Source organism: Thermobia domestica, unplaced genomic scaffold, assembly GCF_964235325.1.
Source record: "Thermobia domestica unplaced genomic scaffold, izTheDome1.hap1.1 HAP1_SCAFFOLD_1426, whole genome shotgun sequence".
Lineage (NCBI taxonomy): Eukaryota > Metazoa > Arthropoda > Insecta > Zygentoma > Lepismatidae > Thermobia > Thermobia domestica.
Genome location: NW_027657136.1, coordinates 3117 through 23732, shown reverse-complemented (window position 1 = coordinate 23732; position 20616 = coordinate 3117). Strand labels below are relative to the sequence as shown.

General features: G+C 39.3%; 2 non-coding genes across 2 annotated transcripts; both read left to right on the top strand.

The window, feature by feature from the left end:
- The first annotated feature begins 9987 nt into the window (after positions 1-9987).
- On the top strand, positions 9988-10106 carry LOC145677833 (5S ribosomal RNA). The gene has a single exon (XR_014130046.1). It is a non-coding gene; the product is annotated as a 5S ribosomal RNA (ribosomal RNA).
- A 177-nt stretch (positions 10107-10283) lies between these two features.
- LOC145677831 (5S ribosomal RNA) lies at positions 10284-10402 on the top strand. The gene has a single exon (XR_014130044.1). It is a non-coding gene; the product is annotated as a 5S ribosomal RNA (ribosomal RNA).
- Positions 10403-20616: the final 10214 nt, after the last annotated feature.

Here is a 20616-nt window from a genome sequence, read left to right as displayed (position 1 = left end):
GAACTTTACGGTGGCGCTTGGCACCTCCTTTGCCAAGACCCTTGCCTCCTTTTCCACGTCCTGTCATTTCGATATGTTACTGCTTCGCTCACCACACACGAGAAATACAAGCCCAAGCAGCCCAAGACTCGTGGTTTTGTTCCTTCGATCATGCAGGGAAAGCACGGAGGAAAAACACAAAACGTGTCTAAGCCAATGAGAACTGTCCTTTTCGACTGACTTTATCCAATGAGAAATAGCTTGATTTAACGGTTTTGCTCTTTATATAACTTGACTTCATTCAGCGCGCAATTATTTGAAACAAGTCGTGACAGTTGCAATGGCACGTACCAAGCAGACAGCTAGGAAATCTACTGGAGGCAAAGCTCCTCGAAAGCAGCTTGCCACCAAAGCTGCAAGAAAGAGTGCTCCAGCTACCGGTGGAGTGAAAAAGCCCCATCGTTACAGGCCTGGTACTGTGGCTCTCCGAGAAATTCGTCGTTACCAGAAGAGCACTGAATTGCTCATCCGCAAGCTGCCCTTCCAACGACTCGTCCGAGAAATTGCACAAGATTTCAAGACAGATCTTCGCTTCCAAAGCTCAGCTGTCATGGCTTTACAGGAGGCAAGTGAAGCTTACCTTGTAGGGCTTTTCGAAGACACCAACTTGTGTGCTATTCACGCAAAGAGAGTCACAATCATGCCTAAGGACATTCAGCTTGCTCGCCGCATCCGTGGGGAACGTGCTTAAGTTTGAAGTTCTGGCACTGAGTTCAAAAACGGTCCTTTTTAGGACCAATACACTACTTAGAGATGCTGTTATCCTAACAAGGATCTTGTCCATACTTGTTATCTTTTTTTTTTAAATTCTCACGCCGTATGTTGCATAGTTAATACATCTACCTTCGTTTTCCTGTCGTTTCGTATATCATCCTATCTTTCAAGTATATTCTTTAGTTTTCCCCTATGTTTACCGATTGATTATCTTCGTTTTATGTGGTCAAGGGTTCGATTTTGCCATATGTTGCATAACTTAACTTCGATTCAACCACTGTTTGCCCTTCTCAACGTTATTAATCTGATAGAACTCGCAGGCGAAATATGTACTTCTTCCAAGGTAGCAAAAGTAATATTATTTTGTCAGAGGTCGCTGCTGTTGAATGCAAACGTTAAACTAAACTTTCTTTAAGTGTCTGTTTGTACTTAACATCAGTTCAATTGTACACCTACATTTCTGCTGGTGTTACTATTTTTCTTTATAGCAATATTACGAATTATAAGACGGTATCCGTGGTTATTAGCGTGTTCCCTTTTCCTAACACTTTCTCATTACACCAGTATTTCCATCATTCATTAGGCGTAATCACCCGTCTCCTTTATCATAAAAATCATAATAGTACGACGTTAAATTGAAACATAGTCTACTTCACTTTCACGAGTTGTAATAAGTTCGAACATTTCTTTCACCCCAGCCTTGAAAAGAGTTGATTTTAGTTTAGTGTCCCTTTCAGCAGCAAGGCTGTTTCAAACGTGGACCTACTTATTAACGTGCAATGCGAAACATTTGAGCTCCCACCGAGAATCGAACCCAGTCAGCCTGCAAAAGTTTTTCTAACAAATGCATTAAGTGCGTTTTCTGTACTGTTTCGCTACTTGAAGATAGGAACAAGGAAAAAGTAAGTGATCACAAATTGACATTACGTAATGTGTTCCCCATTTTTTTTCGAGTACACCATTCTTGACACCCGTGAAAGCTTTCTTTCCCCACCCTCAATTCCCCTCTGTTATAAAGCACTTACATCAAGAAGTGCTTCGGTTAAAAAGAAAACTCAAAGTCCCTTGCGTGTATACTATACATTGCTATGAATGAACATGTGATAATGATAGGAAAAGCACAATTTTACTCTTCTCAAAGTATTTGATGGCTCTAAAAAGAGCCGTTTTAAAATGTCAGATGATTTACTGACACATTTACTTCTTCTTTGGTGCAGCCTTCTTAGCACTTTTCGGTTTTGCTGTAGCCTTCTTTGGCTTCGGGGCCTTTGGCTTCTTGGGAGTTTTTGCCTTCTTCACTTTAGATGGTGATTTCTTAGGTTTGGGAGCAGCAGCCTTTTTCTTTTCACCAGTCTTCTTGGGACGTTTAGCTGCTGGCTTTTTCGCAGGCTTCTTCTCCTTTGATGCTGATCGTTTCGCCTTGGTTGAAGATCCACCTTCAGGCTTCTCCTTCAGCGATGAAGCACTAAGCTTAAACGATCCAGATGCACCTTTTCCCTTGGTCTGAACCAAAGACCCAGAAGCAACTGCACTTCTCAAGTATTTCTTGATAAATGGAGCAAGCTTCTCGGCATCCACTTTGTAGTTCTGAGAGATGTATTTCTTAATAGCTTGCAGTGAACTTCCTCCCCTTTCCTTCAAATTCTTGATGGCGTTGTTCACCATTTCTGATGTTCTTGGATGAGAAGGTGTTGTTTTTGGTTTCTTAGGCTTTGCAGACTTCTTAGGAGAAGCCTGTGCCGGGGCTGCAGGTGCTGATGCCGTATCTGCCATTGCTTTCTGCAATAAACTCAACGATACTGAAGAATGAAATTTTCGCTAGCAGGCAGCGTTGAGTTTGGTTACGGAGCGCGGACCGGATAGAAAGCACTTGCTGAGGCGGGCTGAGGTAAACAGAAGTTCGTAGTTGCCACAACGATAAGTGTGTTTCCTTCTATTTTGATAAACGATTTTTTTCAGGTATTCAATGAATGCACCAGATCCTATTCTTCCTTACTGGCTAGAAGAAACTTTATTCCACATAACTCAAAAGGCATTTGTTTTTATTCGCTTTTCTATTTTATGTTTCAGTCATTGCTAAGTCGGTCACACTACTTTTTCACCCTCCTTGTGCTTATAATTTTCATAATTTAACATGGAAATACTTATCAATAAATAATTATATTACCATGGTAATTAACTTCAATCCTTCCTGTGATTATACGCAAAGTACCATCTTCGTACTGCTTACTATAGTTCAATGAAGGGAATCTATAAAGTAACGCGTGTCGCACACATCTGCCTTGCAAACTCCCTGGCCTACTTCCAATGTATAGACTTTTATTTCAAATCCTGATTTAATTTCATAATTTTCTGTAGATTTTAACATTTTATTACCCAGCTTCTTAATACGAATGACAATCAAGCCTAAATATTTATTCCCTTTAACTTTATTTTTCTTTTTTATTTTGTGCCTTGTTTCATATTTGTTCTTACGTTAGCAATTAACGCACTTACCGTAGTTATGTATGAACAGGTTGTTTCTATATTTATTTTATTCCAAATAAATTAAATATATATACGGATTATTTTATGGTAGTTGATATTTTCTGTTGTTTCCTACGTGAATTGAGGAAACGCACGGACTTTCGCCTAATTCTTGTGCTACTTTCATATGTCTGTATCTGTCGAATGCTGTCGATCTGTCGAAATGTGTATTACTATCTGTCGATTCATCGAGTGAACTGAATTCGTTAACCATTTCACCAGGCGCGCATGCATTTTTTTTTCTTCTAAGGGATCCAAGCTTCGGGGGGCAAGGTTCCAATACTACAAGCCACTATGTCTATATACTATTATTCTGCATTCGAAAACACGATAAATATTCCACTTACTTTTTCACAAAAACATGATACAGACAGACAGAGTACAGATGAAGTGTAAGATCAGATTTATATTGATGATACATCAATATTTTCCCTGTTAATAACTACATTTAATGAGAAAGTCTGCAAATGTATGTTCACTTAGGAACTTTTGCGAGGAGTCCGCACCCGGTGGACACCCCGTGAGTACGCCTCTGCACTTGACTATACTTCGAATTATACTGCAAACAGTTGTATTTTAGTTTCCCCGTTTAGTTCATCGATATCATTAACACAAAGAAAATAGATGTTATAGATGCGTATTCTCAGTTCTCGCTTTATATCCGGACGTCTGCAAAAATCTACTCCTTTTCTTTCTTTCACGCATCCACCAAACTAACAATGATTTGTATTATAATATTTGCGCATAAAATGTATATCTCATACCTTCCATGTTCTCAAGTATTCATAGACAAAAACGGTTATTTTCTGCGAACAAATTGTCCAAACACAGTGCAAATGTCATCTATAGATTGTCCTGGTTCCGTCTGCGTGTACATAACAATGCGTCATAATCATACATTGCACATTAAGGATATCAATTAATCTTCCCAAATTCCTAGATATGCCTGGCAAAAGTTCCGCGTGTTGTAAGGATATTACATTTGTACTACCGACAAGGTGGTATCTTCCAACATTGAAGTTCAATAAACCCCAAATGTGTCGGATATAGTATTTGATTTCTTGTCTCATTGTTTGCGTCAGAGATGTCTTCTCAAGTTAGGATTTACGATACATACAGGATGAGTTGTATATATTGTTGCTGCCAGCTCTATATTAATCCCATATTTGTAAACGAATAAAAACAGTATTCTAATTATAACAATGTGCTCACAATTAATTTTATTCTTAATTGTTATACGTATTGTTGATTAAAAATGAAAATGTTGCTAAGTGAATTTTATTAATATTTTCTGTTGCGTGATATAGGAAGTGAGTGAAATATTGGAGGAATATAGTGTGCGTAGCAGATGATGTGCAGTGGCTTTGGATCGCCTGTGATAAGGTAAGGCATTTGCTATTTTAATTAACGCATTTTATATACTGTAATCCTAATTATTTTTATGTGAATGTGCTTACTACTTGTGTATTCAGTGGGACCGATGTTTTAATATGTATGGTCAAGCAGTGTCGAGCCTGGTCAGTGTGTGGATAGGTGACCATTTTTTGTAAATCGATAACATTTAACTTTGTAAACACGGATGAAGTAGAAGTATATTTATTTTATTTTTTACCTCAAATATGTAGGACACTTCTCCTTTGTACATCAATTATTATTATTAGTTCAACTTGTTTACAAGTTAAATGAAAAGAATAGTCGTTATCGTGTGATGATTGTGCTCATTAGGCTAAAGAAGACTCGTGATAAGAAAGAAAAGAAGAACGGTGCTCAAGTTTCGTCACAGCATATTCTCAAAAATTTACAGGCAAAATTCAGTGTTCTGCATGAAAAGGCATATTTGTACGAAAAAAAAAAAAATTCTGCAGACGACAGAATTAAATAAAGTAATACACATGTATTTTAGAGTTACTGGTGTAAAATCATTACAAGTGCTTTGCCAGGTGGCCAATAAAAAGCACGAATACTATTTAAGGGAGCCAAAACAGGAGAAAGCTGGGGGCCTGAGCGATAGCAAGAATGTGCGTCCAAAGTGAACAGGAGCGAAGGCGACGCGGGTATACGTATAAGCAAGGGTAGTGGAAACCAGTTAGTTTTCGAGTTTCAATAGCACTTGTCATGCATCCATACTAGTAGCGCCCCGCTTGTAAACATTAAGTACACTATGCAAGAATACACCGCCGGTGGAAAATAGTACCTAATACAGTTATCTTTCATATATACTGACTTATTTTACAGTAGTAACCCAACACTAGTAAACGTAAAATAAAAGTGTATAACTTTATATTTAATTCTATCGCCTGGCTTAGTTTTTCACCTGTAAGATGTACTTATTTAGAGCAAGTTTCTTAACTAGCAAATTAAACCGAGAACCACAGCAACCATATATATATTCTTATGATGTACTTTTCTTTGAGTGGTGTTCTCTGTCTATTGAATAACATTTTCTCAGTTTAATGCTAGCAAAAAACAAAACAAAATCAAAGTGTTTCTATATAAATTTAGTTCACCGTGTTGTAATATCACATGGAATTGAAAAACGAATAGTCGAACCTCTGCTATCTCGATCAAACTTCTCAGGATGATATACTGACTTACCGCAGAAGTTCGACTGAATACGTTTCTCAGTTCCATGGGAGAACCTGGAGAAGCAAAAGCCTGCGCAACGGAAAATACTAAATAAACTTGTAGAGCAGGTCAAGATGTATCATCATGCCAAGTTTCATTCAGATCAGAGAAGTTTGGCTGCAGCCATTTTCATTACAAAGCACAAAATGGATGGTCCCTAACCTCGAGAATCTTCACAATTGTCGACGAGTTGAACTGCACTCATCTGATCAAAATCAAACTTAAAATGACAGTTCACTTTCAACTGTTAAATAATATGATATGCAGGCTTCTGCTTTCCTAGTTACAGTCTATCCACTGTGGTATGCATATTAGTACAAATGTGAGAGTGCATATTTATTAAAGATTTGCTTCAAAAAGCGATGAAAGACATAGGCATTGCCGCGGGCGGTGATAACAAGATGCCGGAAAACGAACAAGCAGAAAGAATATGGGCTGAAGAAGTGTAAACGACGACGCGGCGGCCCGTAAAGGTGTTGCCGTCCTATTAAATGAATAATATCAAAAGAAAGAAAAAAAAAGTAAAAAATTTCGCGCTCGTAATCAAGACAGAAAGCAACTAAAGGAAATCTTTGTTTTACGTCCCACGTTATGCCGCTTAGGCTAAAAGAGGCGCTGATTATGAGAAATGATTGAAATGGTGGTGGAATGAAGAAAGTGGGAGGAAACGGGAGAACCCCGCGGTAACCCACCGCACATAGTTTTTGTCCACCATAAAGTTAACTTGGCGGGGGCTCAAGACAGAAAGACGGTTGGAAAAACAAATAAACGATGTTGCATCCCGTAAAAATGTTCGCGACCTATGAAATCAATATTTTTTCTTAAAGAAAAAAAAGAATTAAAAAGAGAAAAAAAGGTCAAAATTTCGCGCTCGCTTCGCTCGCGATCAGCAGAGAAAAGAGGACGTGACGCACCCCTAAAAGTGTTGGCGACCGATTGAATAAATATTGTGGGTAAAAAAAAAAAAAAAAAAAAAAAAAAAGTCAAAAATTTCGCGCTCGCTTCGCTCGCGATCAGCACAGAAAGAAGGACGTGACGCGCCCCTAAAGGTGTTGGCAACCGATTCAATACATATTGTCGGTAAAAAAAAAAAAAAAAAAAAAAAAAAAAAAAAAAAAAACGCTCGCTTCGCTCGCGATCGACATGAAAAAGGCAACGACGTGACGCCCCGTAAAATTGTCGGCGACCTATTCAATCAATATATTCGGTTGAAAAACAAAGTCAAAAGTTTCCCAATCGCTTCCCTCCCGATCGACATAAAAAAAAAGGCAACCCCTTCACCTCTCCTTATGCATTCATCAGTAAACATACAACCATAGATCACAATACCACTCACATCACCTATCAGTTCTCCACGTCCATCAAGATCCAATCATCGCCCTGGCCCTTTATGATGATACACAACATTACATGTTATTGTGTGCATTGCCCCGCGTTACAATACATGACCAAAAAAAAGAGAAAAAGAGCTGCACTGCCTTCAGTGTAGACATGTTCGTATTCGTAGAAAATGATTTTAGGTACACGATAGTACAGTAATCTATCTTCACATGCTTCAGATGTGAACGATACCTACACATGAAGAGGGCTCCCGAGGTTTCCTTTTCCAATAGGATGGAGCTCCACCACACTTGCAGAATGACGAGAAGTTATGTTAATAAATATATCCCAGAGTGTTTCGTAACTCGCCCTTGGTCCTAATGATGAAGCGTTCTTCAGATGGCCCCGATGTCTCCACACATGATACTATGCGACTTCTTTTCACGAGGCTCTCAAAGATCACGTTTGTGTCCTAACATTCTCTGCAGATATGACACAGCTGCGATAGCGGATCACAGAAGCCTTTCCTCTCCTTACAAGAGACGTGTTCATTCGAGTATGTGAGTAATTCGACTATCGATTAAATATCTCCCGTGTCACGATAGTAGTCACTTTCAATTCTTCTAACGAAGGTAAGAAAAAATGCTATACAAACTTCCTTTCGGTATATAAAGGATTAGGGGCCCAGAGAATATTTTCTTTCAAGAGGATACATTCTTTTTCGAACACCCTGTATATAGATCCTCTAATTATAACTGCAAACAAAATGTTGATTTTGCAATTGCTTCCATGAGAGAATATTCTGTGCACTTTCTTTCTGAAGGGCCGGGCCTAAACGTTTTCCTTAATCATTAAATTTAGTAGTTATCTACAATTACATAGTTTTCCATTGTTCTCAAAATAAAGATTTTTCTCTATGAATTGTTGAATGTTGCTAGGGATATTGAAGTAATTCTTTTTAGTGTTTTTTTCTTTACAATAATGTACTGAACGCCTGCATTAAGGAAGTTCGTGTGTCCATCTTGCAAAATGTTTCGTCTTTTTTCATGCCCACTAAGGTAAATATTCATTTTGCTCTTTTCTCTGTATGCAAACCACATTTCTTAAAGGCAACATTTTCATACAAATGTAGTACTAAAAACTTCTAATTGGCAACATCTGGGCTGCGAAGAGGAAAAAGAAAGAAATCTCGTACGTATTCGCGCGCAATTCGGAATTAGCCAATGAAAAGCACAAAAGCGGCCACCATCTCTCTCTCTTTCTTATTAACGGTTTTGTACTTTCTGCAGTTCTATCAGTGCTGCTAACCTCTTACTATATCATTGAATATGTATGTTTAGATATATATATATATATATATATATATATATATATATTTTTTTTTTTACAAAAAATCATACTACTACGGAATAATATTAAATGCCTTTAAACCCTCATTTCTGTTTGCACTTTCTGTTACACTACCTTCCCCGAACTTCTTTCAAGTTATTAAGTGCAGAACGGGGAGTTATACATATTTACTTGCGCTTTGACAATATCTGCACATTGTGTAATAATAGGAGACGTATAAAATAAAACTATATACTAATACGTATATATATATATATATATATATATATATATATATATATATACAGTACACATTCCACTATCCGAGGCTTTCCTTTTCTTTTCTTGCTGACGATAAATTACGCTTTTAGAAATGTTGTCTGAAAACAATAAGAATATGTGCAAAAAATACAATCAGAGGTAGAGGTCTTTAACAGGAAATAAGCAAGGGAGTTGAAAAATTTTTTATGCATGTAAAAAATATAGACATGAACCAACTTGTGAAATAAAAAGACCAGAAAACTACTCTTTCTAAATTATGTGTAAACTTTTTACCGAAAACGAAAGTTGCACGAAAGACTTTTTGTCCGTTTTTTGGCCTCCGGTGCTTGGGGTCCCTGATTCAATCCCAGCTCGTGCCGTGTGAACTTTGTCGTGCATAAAGACCGTGCTCATGGGTTTTCTCGGGTTTCTCCCGTTTCCTCCCACTTTCTTCATTCAGTACTCATCATCACCGTCTCCTTTAGCGTAACCGGTATAAGTATGCGACGTAAATCTAAATATTTCATTTCATTTCCCTTTTCTGCTCATACTGCTGATTATGCGCGATTATGCCAACATCCAACTCCGCGGATAATCGTGCGATTACTGTATATACAACTAATACAGATACAACTAATTATATTATCAGTTACAGTATCGGTTTTTATTTACTAATTTGCCTCACTTTATTTGCATCCCTGCAGTAAATAATTCTTATCGATAATAGTTAAAATGTATATTACATTTTAGTGCTTCACGACTGAATGATCATCTGCCTTACGTTATCTCGCAGCTGAAGAGAATGCTACACTGAAAACTACCTTGCGTTATAAAGGGTAAGTGAAACATATCTTAAAAATATCTTTCATACATTTCATTGTGTACATTAAAGAATGTAAGTTTGCCTTTTTCCTGTAATCAATACTTAATAAAGGATTTATTTTTATTTATTTATATACAATTTCATACGTGGTTCGTGATAGTAAACTCGATAGGACACAGTGGCACTATGAACATCCGAATCACTCATCATTCGAACATTCAAATATTTATTCGAATATTAGTATATTCCAAGTAATGTTAACGACGTTAATATGCTTGCCTTTATAGTTAATAATGTCAATTCTTACTTAAAACATACTTCCTTAACAGGACATTGAAGAAAAGGTAGTTGCCAACGGCCATACCATGCTGAATATACCGGTTCTCGTCCGATCACCGAAGTCAAGCAGCATCGGGCCTGGTCAGTACTTGGATGGGTGACCGCCTGGGAACACCAGGTGCTGTTGGTATACTTTTTCTAATTTTGTTTTTCACAAAGACGAATATTCTCACATCGTTCACCACGATAATTTCGTAATCATGCATTACTTAAAACAATTAGCAACGCTTTCCACGCGCTGGTCTTTTTGAGTATTCACCGACAAACCTACGTAGCTACAATAACTCACTCGAAGCCATATGCATTCGCCAACGGCCATACCATGCTGAATATACCGGTTCTCGTCCGATCACCGAAGTCAAGCAGCATCGGGCCTGGTCAGTACTTGGATGGGTGACCGCCTGGGAACACCAGGTGCTGTTGGCATCTCTTTTTCAAATTTCATTATCCTTCAAGTACGAAAATACTAGAAACATTAATTTTATAGTACTTTCAAGAGATAATTTATCAACATTATTTCATAGCGATTAATCGATATTCTAAGCGTTATACCCACTATTTCTTACACTAACAGCCTGTTTATTTGCACGGCACATTAAAATAACCTGATTTCCGATCCGTGTGCACCTACTACTATACTTAACACGGAATGTATTACCACTTTTTAAAAGTAAATTATTATGACTAAGTGTAGATCTCCGGCGAGTAAATGCCTTTCGTATACAAGCACGACACATCTCCGCTATGTGCTTTACTTTTTTACTAACAGCATATAGAAATTGGATTTCAACGTGTTTCTACATAACAGAATGAAGCAAATTTCGTGATTTAACTCTTTCGAATAATGTGTTGGTCCTGACAAGGACCGTTTGAAATGAAAAATCTTGAAGAAGATTTTTACTTAGAGCTTGTGTACTTGGTAACAGCCTTCGTACCCTCACTTACAGCGTGCTTGGCAAGTTCACCAGGCAAAAGAAGGCGCACAGCTGTTTGGATTTCCCGGCTGGTGATAGTTGACCGCTTATTGTAATGGGCCAAACGAGAAGCTTCAGCAGCAATACGCTCGAAGATGTCATTAACAAAGCTGTTCATGATACTCATAGCTTTGCTAGATATGCCAGTGTCAGGATGCACTTGCTTCAAAACTTTGTAGATGTAAATGGCATAGCTCTCCTTCCTCCTCCTCTTCTTCTTCTTATCTCCCTTGGAGATATTCTTTTGGGCTTTACCAGCCTTCTTTGCAGCCTTTCCGCTAGTTTTTGGTGGCATGATGACTCACTCGTTCAGCAAAATTAGATGTGTCCGCAGAAACAGAAACAGAAAAGCTAGAATACAGAGGGCCCCTTAGCAAGAAAGCCCGCCCCGTGAGTGAAGCACCAACCTATATCTACGTGCTTCTCCTGCATGCGTTAGTAAACCTAAAGCATGTGTCGGTGGGTGTGTTCCGCGGTTTCTATCTTTACGAGACATTTACACGCGAGTCTGAGTTGTATAAATAGGAAGAAAGAAGGGTAAGAAAAAGAAGATAGGAAAGCGCGAGAAGTTTTTTCACATTCTGAGATTTGATAGAGGGATAAAAAACCTGGAAACCAGGAAAAAACCCCCAATCGGTCATGCTGCATGCAATAGTCTATTTACATGGCAAAACCATACTTGAAGGGGTGGCAAAAATCCATGTAAACTTGTCTGTAGTAATAAATTAATAACTTATCTGTTTAATTACAACCTATCTTAAAATCTGTTAAGTGTTATTAAAAAAATCTGTGTTGTCTGTAAGGGGAAGTGTATTGTTAGTGGGGACAACTGTTATTTTTTCAACATGCAATTTGCCAATGTCGTTGTCCATAGTCGGTGCTGAGAGTCATCATCGGTCTGCGGGTGACGGCTGGCTATCTCCGCTCTGGTACTTCTGCTGCTCTTCTGCCGATCCCCCTGCTATGTATCTTCTTTGCCACTGTTATTGGATTTGTGACGTACAGCTGTCCTGTGGTTGTGGATAATGCATTTATTGACAGGTTGAATATCTTCCTGGTGGCTATGGCTATTGTTTCTGTTAGTTTGGGCCTCTGTTCTGAGGGTGTTGTTATTGTCAGAATGGATGTGACCCAAGTTATTATTTTGTGTGTGGCCTGGTCTATTGCTTCTTCTATTTCTTCTATGGTTGGCGTTTTTCCGGGTTTTTCTTCTTCCGTTGCTTTGTCTGGTACTTCTTGGTTGTTCTTCTGTCCCTGAAAAGAGCCTGTTGTTGTGGGTCTGTCTTCAATGATTAGCTTCATTCTTACTGTTTGAGATGTTTTTGGCCTTTCAGGACAGTTGCTACTACCGGTTCTATGTCCATCTTTTCTACAAGTAGCACAGAAGTTATTGTTTATTGGGAGGTTGCAGCCCGTTTCGTGCGTGTTTCCACATCTATGGCATCTTCTCTTATTAGTGCATTGGTACTTGAGGTGACCGTATGCGTAGCAGTTCCAGCAGGGCATGGGACGCGGCTGGCTTCTCGACTGCTCTACTTTGTAAGTTCTGGGTCCTGATTTTAGGCCATATGTGATTAGTTTGTTCACATCTTCTGGGCTAGCTGAGAAAAGCCTCACGAGCTGCGTGGGTCCAGTCTCTGTCCTGATTCTAGTGAGGTTACTAAAATTGATGTTCTGGTTGTATAAGTCGGTTTCAAGATCCTTTATTTCTTTGTTTACGGGATAGCCTTTGATTACACATGTAAATATGGGAGGCTTCCTTGTCTTCTGTTTTCCCTTGGAACTGGCTGGTTGGCTATTGTTTGCTCTGGTGCGTGCTTCTGATTGGTCAGGAGTTGTAGTTGTTGTTGTAGTGGTAGCTGCACTCTTGTTTTCACTTCTTTTGTTTGCTTGGTTCCTTGTTGGATGATTTCTGGCTTCTGATTGGTTATTTGGTTTTTGCTTCTTTTTCTCTGATTGGGTATTGCAGTCTTGCTCTCTGTTGGTGCTTTGTTCCTTGTGGTCCTGAGAAGGGCCGGAAATTGTGGTCTTCTCCTGGATGCGTGTGGTTTTCACCTGTGTGTTAGGTTCCACCAGTGTGTGTGCGGTCTCTTCCTGTGTGAGTTTAGTCACTTCTTGGGATGGTTTCAGAGATGCTACTTGATTTTGTTCTCTTGTTTCTGTTGCTCTCTTCTTCCTGCTTCTTCTCTGGACTACGTGGAATTCATCTTCTTGGTTACTTTGGAGTTTTCTTCCTTCTTCTTTGCGGGATGATGACAAGTGGGTTTCATTGACGGTTAGGACTTCTTCTGTGTTTGCTTCTTCTGCAGTCTGGGGTGTATGGCCATCTCTGGTTGTTTCCCCCTGTTTGGCTCCCTCTGACTCTTCTTCGTCTTGGTTCGTATTTGGCCATTTAAACGATGCATCTAACTCTACATGTCGACCAAAATCTTCTGGTTTGAAGGACTTCAGAAATATTTCCCGCGCTGCCTTGTTAGTGAAGAACACTTTCATCTGGGTTCCATCGTCCACTACCAAGAAAGAATTTTCATCTAACTTCTCGACAATGATATCGGTGATATCTTCATCTGTGTATCGGTGGGACACACCCTTCATAAATACTGGTGAGGTGTGCAGGAACACCTCAAGGTTTTGTCCCTCGTGACGGTCAAGCAGCTTCTGCACTCTTTTGTTGTGGTCATCTTCTTCATTGTCTGGGTGTCTTCTTGTTTTGTCTGCTCCTTCCTTGGCGCTCCAGAGAACTGGATCACCTTCTGACGGCGTTCTTCTCTTGGGCGTCTTCTTGGGTGGGCGGGGCATGGCTCTAATAAGGGCCGCACTAGCTTCTCTAAACAGGGTGCAATTCTAATATTGTGTTTGGTGCCTCTCTATGCTATCCCAGAGAGATAATATTGCGTTCCCGTCAGCCGACTGTCGCCAAAGGCTGTACAACCTATATGGCCAGCGCGAAGCTTGACGCACAATAGGGGGTCCAGCCGACGGAAAACAATGTTTATTTCTCCAGGAAGCGGTGTGTGTGAGTGTGTTGTTTCAGTTTTTTTTTTATTATTAAGAAAACACAACTCTTCTCTAAAATGTACTCTTTTTTGTTACAAAGAGTAACTTCTTCTTGGCTGGTGAACACACCTTCGTTAACACCGCAAGGTTTCCCGGTGTGTCACGGCGTCTTCTGCAGCATTAAACGGCATCTTCGTTTCTTCAACACTTCTTGAACGTAGAATTCTTCTCTGTGAGAACAGCCTCTCCTCAGTCACCGATTTATCGACTTCATTTAAATTACAGTACGTGTTTCAATTCGCGCCAACTGCCTTGCTTTTCATTTGATGCACTCGGGTGCACGCTTGAAGTAGTAACAAAACTGACTTGATTCATGGGAGGCCGCAATTTTTCCTCTCATCTTATTACGAAAGAATATTGAACAATGTCTGGTCGCGGCAAAGGTGGAAAAGTCAAGGGAAAGAGCAAGTCCCGCTCCAGCAGGGCTGGCCTTCAATTCCCAGTAGGCAGAATCCATCGTCTTTTGCGAAAGGGTAACTATGCCGAACGAGTTGGTGCTGGCGCTCCCGTGTATTTGGCTGCAGTCATGGAATACCTGGCAGCTGAAGTTCTTGAGTTGGCAGGCAACGCTGCTCGTGACAACAAGAAGACTAGGATTATTCCACGTCATCTGCAGTTAGCTATCCGTAACGACGAGGAATTAAACAAGTTGTTGTCTGGAGTTACAATCGCTCAGGGTGGTGTTTTGCCCAACATTCAAGCTGTACTTCTGCCCAAGAAAACTGAGAAGAAGGCATAAATGTAAGACCTATATCTCATACAAATCGGCCCTTATGAGGGCCACAAACCCCTTTATAGAGGAGATTTACGATTGAAATGAATTGTTTTCGATATACAGACTCATCAAAAGTGTCTGAGATAGTTGCTTAGTTTCATTCGAAATTCTCGCTGCTATTCGATTAATTAGTATATGTGTAGTCGTCGATCGTAATTGAAGCCCATAGGAAGTCACACTAACTTTAGAATACTCCAAACAGCGATGTGCTTAGTTCCCACTACATTATTAATTATAAGATCATTACCTTTTGTATTGTCGCTAGCTACATTTTTTTGATATTTGCGTACATCGGGCTCATATTACCCAGAGGACAGGACAGTCGAGCCCAGATTCTCAGCAATGGAAGAAAACCTCATACCACATATTCTCATGTACTTCATGCTAGACAAAGGAATTTCCAACATTCTTAAAGCACTCATGTTTCTCTCTTGCGTTGGCTTGGCTGAAATTACTCTGTTCAATATGTTCTCGACATTTATTATTGTTCATTACTATGCCCCAATGACATCATGAACAGAGCGGATCAGAAAACTTTCCTAAATTTCTTTTGCAACATAGTAATGACATTAAATGCACACTTAAGTACGATTTATTCTTTGCAAGGTCGATATTCATATTTGTGTGATATGTGTTATATGTATATGGTTTGTAATACGCAACTACTCTTATTCTCTGATCTCAGAACTCATTTGCTACTGTGCCCAACGAGCGAGCCTAGGTTTCTTGTAACTACTGCCTTTCTTTAGTAAATAATGTGAAGTATACAATGCATTAACCTACATCTCATATTTGTATTACTCTTTATTTTAGTAACCCGCTACGAAGTGTCATTAATTTACATGTAAATCACAATAGACACTACCGCAAAAGAAAGAAATCGAACCCAAGACCACGTAAACAAGATAAAGGACAAGATTCAGGTTTCTAACGCATTATTCGCCCCTCACAGCACAGTATAGAAGTTGTATAAGCCTCTATACGTACATCCTACTGTCAGAACAGAAATTCCGACTTGCGTTTCGCATCTCTCATGCTCGCTACTTCCAACAAATCGCCAATTTCCAACCAGAACCCCTTCTCCAGCATTAATACTGCTACATGATATGAATACGTATACATGAACGTACATAATGTAAAAAAAAACGTATGATTTTCTCAAATTAATCTCTCTACGTCTGTAATTTAGTGTGCATCAAAAGGCTTTAATGTAGTTACACGAATTCTTATAATCTAACAGAAAATCGCACAAAGTAAATCTTTCCCTTTATATAAATTTGTTGGCTCTGAAAAGAGCCGTTTATGCCAATTTTATATCCAAAATAGGAGGAACCCCAACTTAACCTCCGAAACCGTACAGGGTTCTTCCTTGCCTCTTCAAGGCATACACAACATCCATAGCTGTCACTGTCTTCCTCTTGGCGTGTTCTGTGTATGTAACAGCATCTCTGATTACGTTCTCCAGGAATACTTTCAATACTCCTCGGGTCTCTTCATAAATGAGACCAGAGATACGCTTCACACCACCACGGCGAGCAAGACGCCTAATAGCGGGTTTGGTGATACCCTGGATGTTGTCACGAAGAACTTTACGGTGGCGCTTGGCACCTCCTTTGCCAAGACCCTTGCCTCCTTTTCCACGTCCTGTCATTTCGATATGTTACTGCTTCGCTCACCACACACGAGAAATACAAGCCCAAGCAGCCCAAGACTCGTGGTTTTGTTCCTTCGATCATGCAGGGAAAGCACGGAGGAAAAACACAAAACGTGTCTAAGCCAATGAGAACTGTCCTTTTCGACTGACTTTATCCAATGAGAAATAGCTTGATTTAACGGTTTTGCTCTTTATATAACTTGACTTCATTCAGCGCGCAATTATTTGAAACAAGTCGTGACAGTTGCAATGGCACGTACCAAGCAGACAGCTAGGAAATCTACTGGAGGCAAAGCTCCTCGAAAGCAGCTTGCCACCAAAGCTGCAAGAAAGAGTGCTCCAGCTACCGGTGGAGTGAAAAAGCCCCATCGTTACAGGCCTGGTACTGTGGCTCTCCGAGAAATTCGTCGTTACCAGAAGAGCACTGAATTGCTCATCCGCAAGCTGCCCTTCCAACGACTCGTCCGAGAAATTGCACAAGATTTCAAGACAGATCTTCGCTTCCAAAGCTCAGCTGTCATGGCTTTACAGGAGGCAAGTGAAGCTTACCTTGTAGGGCTTTTCGAAGACACCAACTTGTGTGCTATTCACGCAAAGAGAGTCACAATCATGCCTAAGGACATTCAGCTTGCTCGCCGCATCCGTGGGGAACGTGCTTAAGTTTGAAGTTCTGGCACTGAGTTCAAAAACGGTCCTTTTTAGGACCAATACACTACTTAGAGATGCTGTTATCCTAACAAGGATCTTGTCCATACTTGTTATCTTTTTTTTTTAAATTCTCACGCCGTATGTTGCATAGTTAATACATCTACCTTCGTTTTCCTGTCGTTTCGTATATCATCCTATCTTTCAAGTATATTCTTTAGTTTTCCCCTATGTTTACCGATTGATTATCTTCGTTTTATGTGGTCAAGGGTTCGATTTTGCCATATGTTGCATAACTTAACTTCGATTCAACCACTGTTTGCCCTTCTCAACGTTATTAATCTGATAGAACTCGCAGGCGAAATATGTACTTCTTCCAAGGTAGCAAAAGTAATATTATTTTGTCAGAGGTCGCTGCTGTTGAATGCAAACGTTAAACTAAACTTTCTTTAAGTGTCTGTTTGTACTTAACATCAGTTCAATTGTACACCTACATTTCTGCTGGTGTTACTATTTTTCTTTATAGCAATATTACGAATTATAAGACGGTATCCGTGGTTATTAGCGTGTTCCCTTTTCCTAACACTTTCTCATTACACCAGTATTTCCATCATTCATTAGGCGTAATCACCCGTCTCCTTTATCATAAAAATCATAATAGTACGACGTTAAATTGAAACATAGTCTACTTCACTTTCACGAGTTGTAATAAGTTCGAACATTTCTTTCACCCCAGCCTTGAAAAGAGTTGATTTTAGTTTAGTGTCCCTTTCAGCAGCAAGGCTGTTTCAAACGTGGACCTACTTATTAACGTGCAATGCGAAACATTTGAGCTCCCACCGAGAATCGAACCCAGTCAGCCTGCAAAAGTTTTTCTAACAAATGCATTAAGTGCGTTTTCTGTACTGTTTCGCTACTTGAAGATAGGAACAAGGAAAAAGTAAGTGATCACAAATTGACATTACGTAATGTGTTCCCCATTTTTTTTCGAGTACACCATTCTTGACACCCGTGAAAGCTTTCTTTCCCCACCCTCAATTCCCCTCTGTTATAAAGCACTTACATCAAGAAGTGCTTCGGTTAAAAAGAAAACTCAAAGTCCCTTGCGTGTATACTATACATTGCTATGAATGAACATGTGATAATGATAGGAAAAGCACAATTTTACTCTTCTCAAAGTATTTGATGGCTCTAAAAAGAGCCGTTTTAAAATGTCAGATGATTTACTGACACATTTACTTCTTCTTTGGTGCAGCCTTCTTAGCACTTTTCGGTTTTGCTGTAGCCTTCTTTGGCTTCGGGGCCTTTGGCTTCTTGGGAGTTTTTGCCTTCTTCACTTTAGATGGTGATTTCTTAGGTTTGGGAGCAGCAGCCTTTTTCTTTTCACCAGTCTTCTTGGGACGTTTAGCTGCTGGCTTTTTCGCAGGCTTCTTCTCCTTTGATGCTGATCGTTTCGCCTTGGTTGAAGATCCACCTTCAGGCTTCTCCTTCAGCGATGAAGCACTAAGCTTAAACGATCCAGATGCACCTTTTCCCTTGGTCTGAACCAAAGACCCAGAAGCAACTGCACTTCTCAAGTATTTCTTGATAAATGGAGCAAGCTTCTCGGCATCCACTTTGTAGTTCTGAGAGATGTATTTCTTAATAGCTTGCAGTGAACTTCCTCCCCTTTCCTTCAAATTCTTGATGGCGTTGTTCACCATTTCTGATGTTCTTGGATGAGAAGGTGTTGTTTTTGGTTTCTTAGGCTTTGCAGACTTCTTAGGAGAAGCCTGTGCCGGGGCTGCAGGTGCTGATGCCGTATCTGCCATTGCTTTCTGCAATAAACTCAACGATACTGAAGAATGAAATTTTCGCTAGCAGGCAGCGTTGAGTTTGGTTACGGAGCGCGGACCGGATAGAAAGCACTTGCTGAGGCGGGCTGAGGTAAACAGAAGTTCGTAGTTGCCACAACGATAAGTGTGTTTCCTTCTATTTTGATAAACGATTTTTTTCAGGTATTCAATGAATGCACCAGATCCTATTCTTCCTTACTGGCTAGAAGAAACTTTATTCCACATAACTCAAAAGGCATTTGTTTTTATTCGCTTTTCTATTTTATGTTTCAGTCATTGCTAAGTCGGTCACACTACTTTTTCACCCTCCTTGTGCTTATAATTTTCATAATTTAACATGGAAATACTTATCAATAAATAATTATATTACCATGGTAATTAACTTCAATCCTTCCTGTGATTATACGCAAAGTACCATCTTCGTACTGCTTACTATAGTTCAATGAAGGGAATCTATAAAGTAACGCGTGTCGCACACATCTGCCTTGCAAACTCCCTGGCCTACTTCCAATGTATAGACTTTTATTTCAAATCCTGATTTAATTTCATAATTTTCTGTAGATTTTAACATTTTATTACCCAGCTTCTTAATACGAATGACAATCAAGCCTAAATATTTATTCCCTTTAACTTTATTTTTCTTTTTTATTTTGTGCCTTGTTTCATATTTGTTCTTACGTTAGCAATTAACGCACTTACCGTAGTTATGTATGAACAGGTTGTTTCTATATTTATTTTATTCCAAATAAATTAAATATATATACGGATTATTTTATGGTAGTTGATATTTTCTGTTGTTTCCTACGTGAATTGAGGAAACGCACGGACTTTCGCCTAATTCTTGTGCTACTTTCATATGTCTGTATCTGTCGAATGCTGTCGATCTGTCGAAATGTGTATTACTATCTGTCGATTCATCGAGTGAACTGAATTCGTTAACCATTTCACCAGGCGCGCATGCATTTTTTTTTCTTCTAAGGGATCCAAGCTTCGGGGGGCAAGGTTCCAATACTACAAGCCACTATGTCTATATACTATTATTCTGCATTCGAAAACACGATAAATATTCCACTTACTTTTTCACAAAAACATGATACAGACAGAGTACAGATGAAGTGTAAGATCAGATTTATATTGATGATACATCAATATTTTCCCTGTTAATAACTACATTTAATGAGAAAGTCTGCAAATGTATGTTCACTTAGGAACTTTTGCGAGGAGTCCGCACCCGGTGGACACCCCGTGAGTACGCCTCTGCACTTGACTATACTTCGAATTATACTGCAAACAGTTGTATTTTAGTTTCCCCGTTTAGTTCATCGATATCATTAACACAAAGAAAATAGATGTTATAGATGCGTATTCTCAGTTCTCGCTTTATATCCGGACGTCTGCAAAAATCTACTCCTTTTCTTTCTTTCACGCATCCACCAAACTAACAATGATTTGTATTATAATATTTGCGCATAAAATGTATATCTCATACCTTCCATGTTCTCAAGTATTCATAGACAAAAACGGTTATTTTCTGCGAACAAATTGTCCAAACACAGTGCAAATGTCATCTATAGATTGTCCTGGTTCCGTCTGCGTGTACATAACAATGCGTCATAATCATACATTGCACATTAAGGATATCAATTAATCTTCCCAAATTCCTAGATATGCCTGGCAAAAGTTCCGCGTGTTGTAAGGAT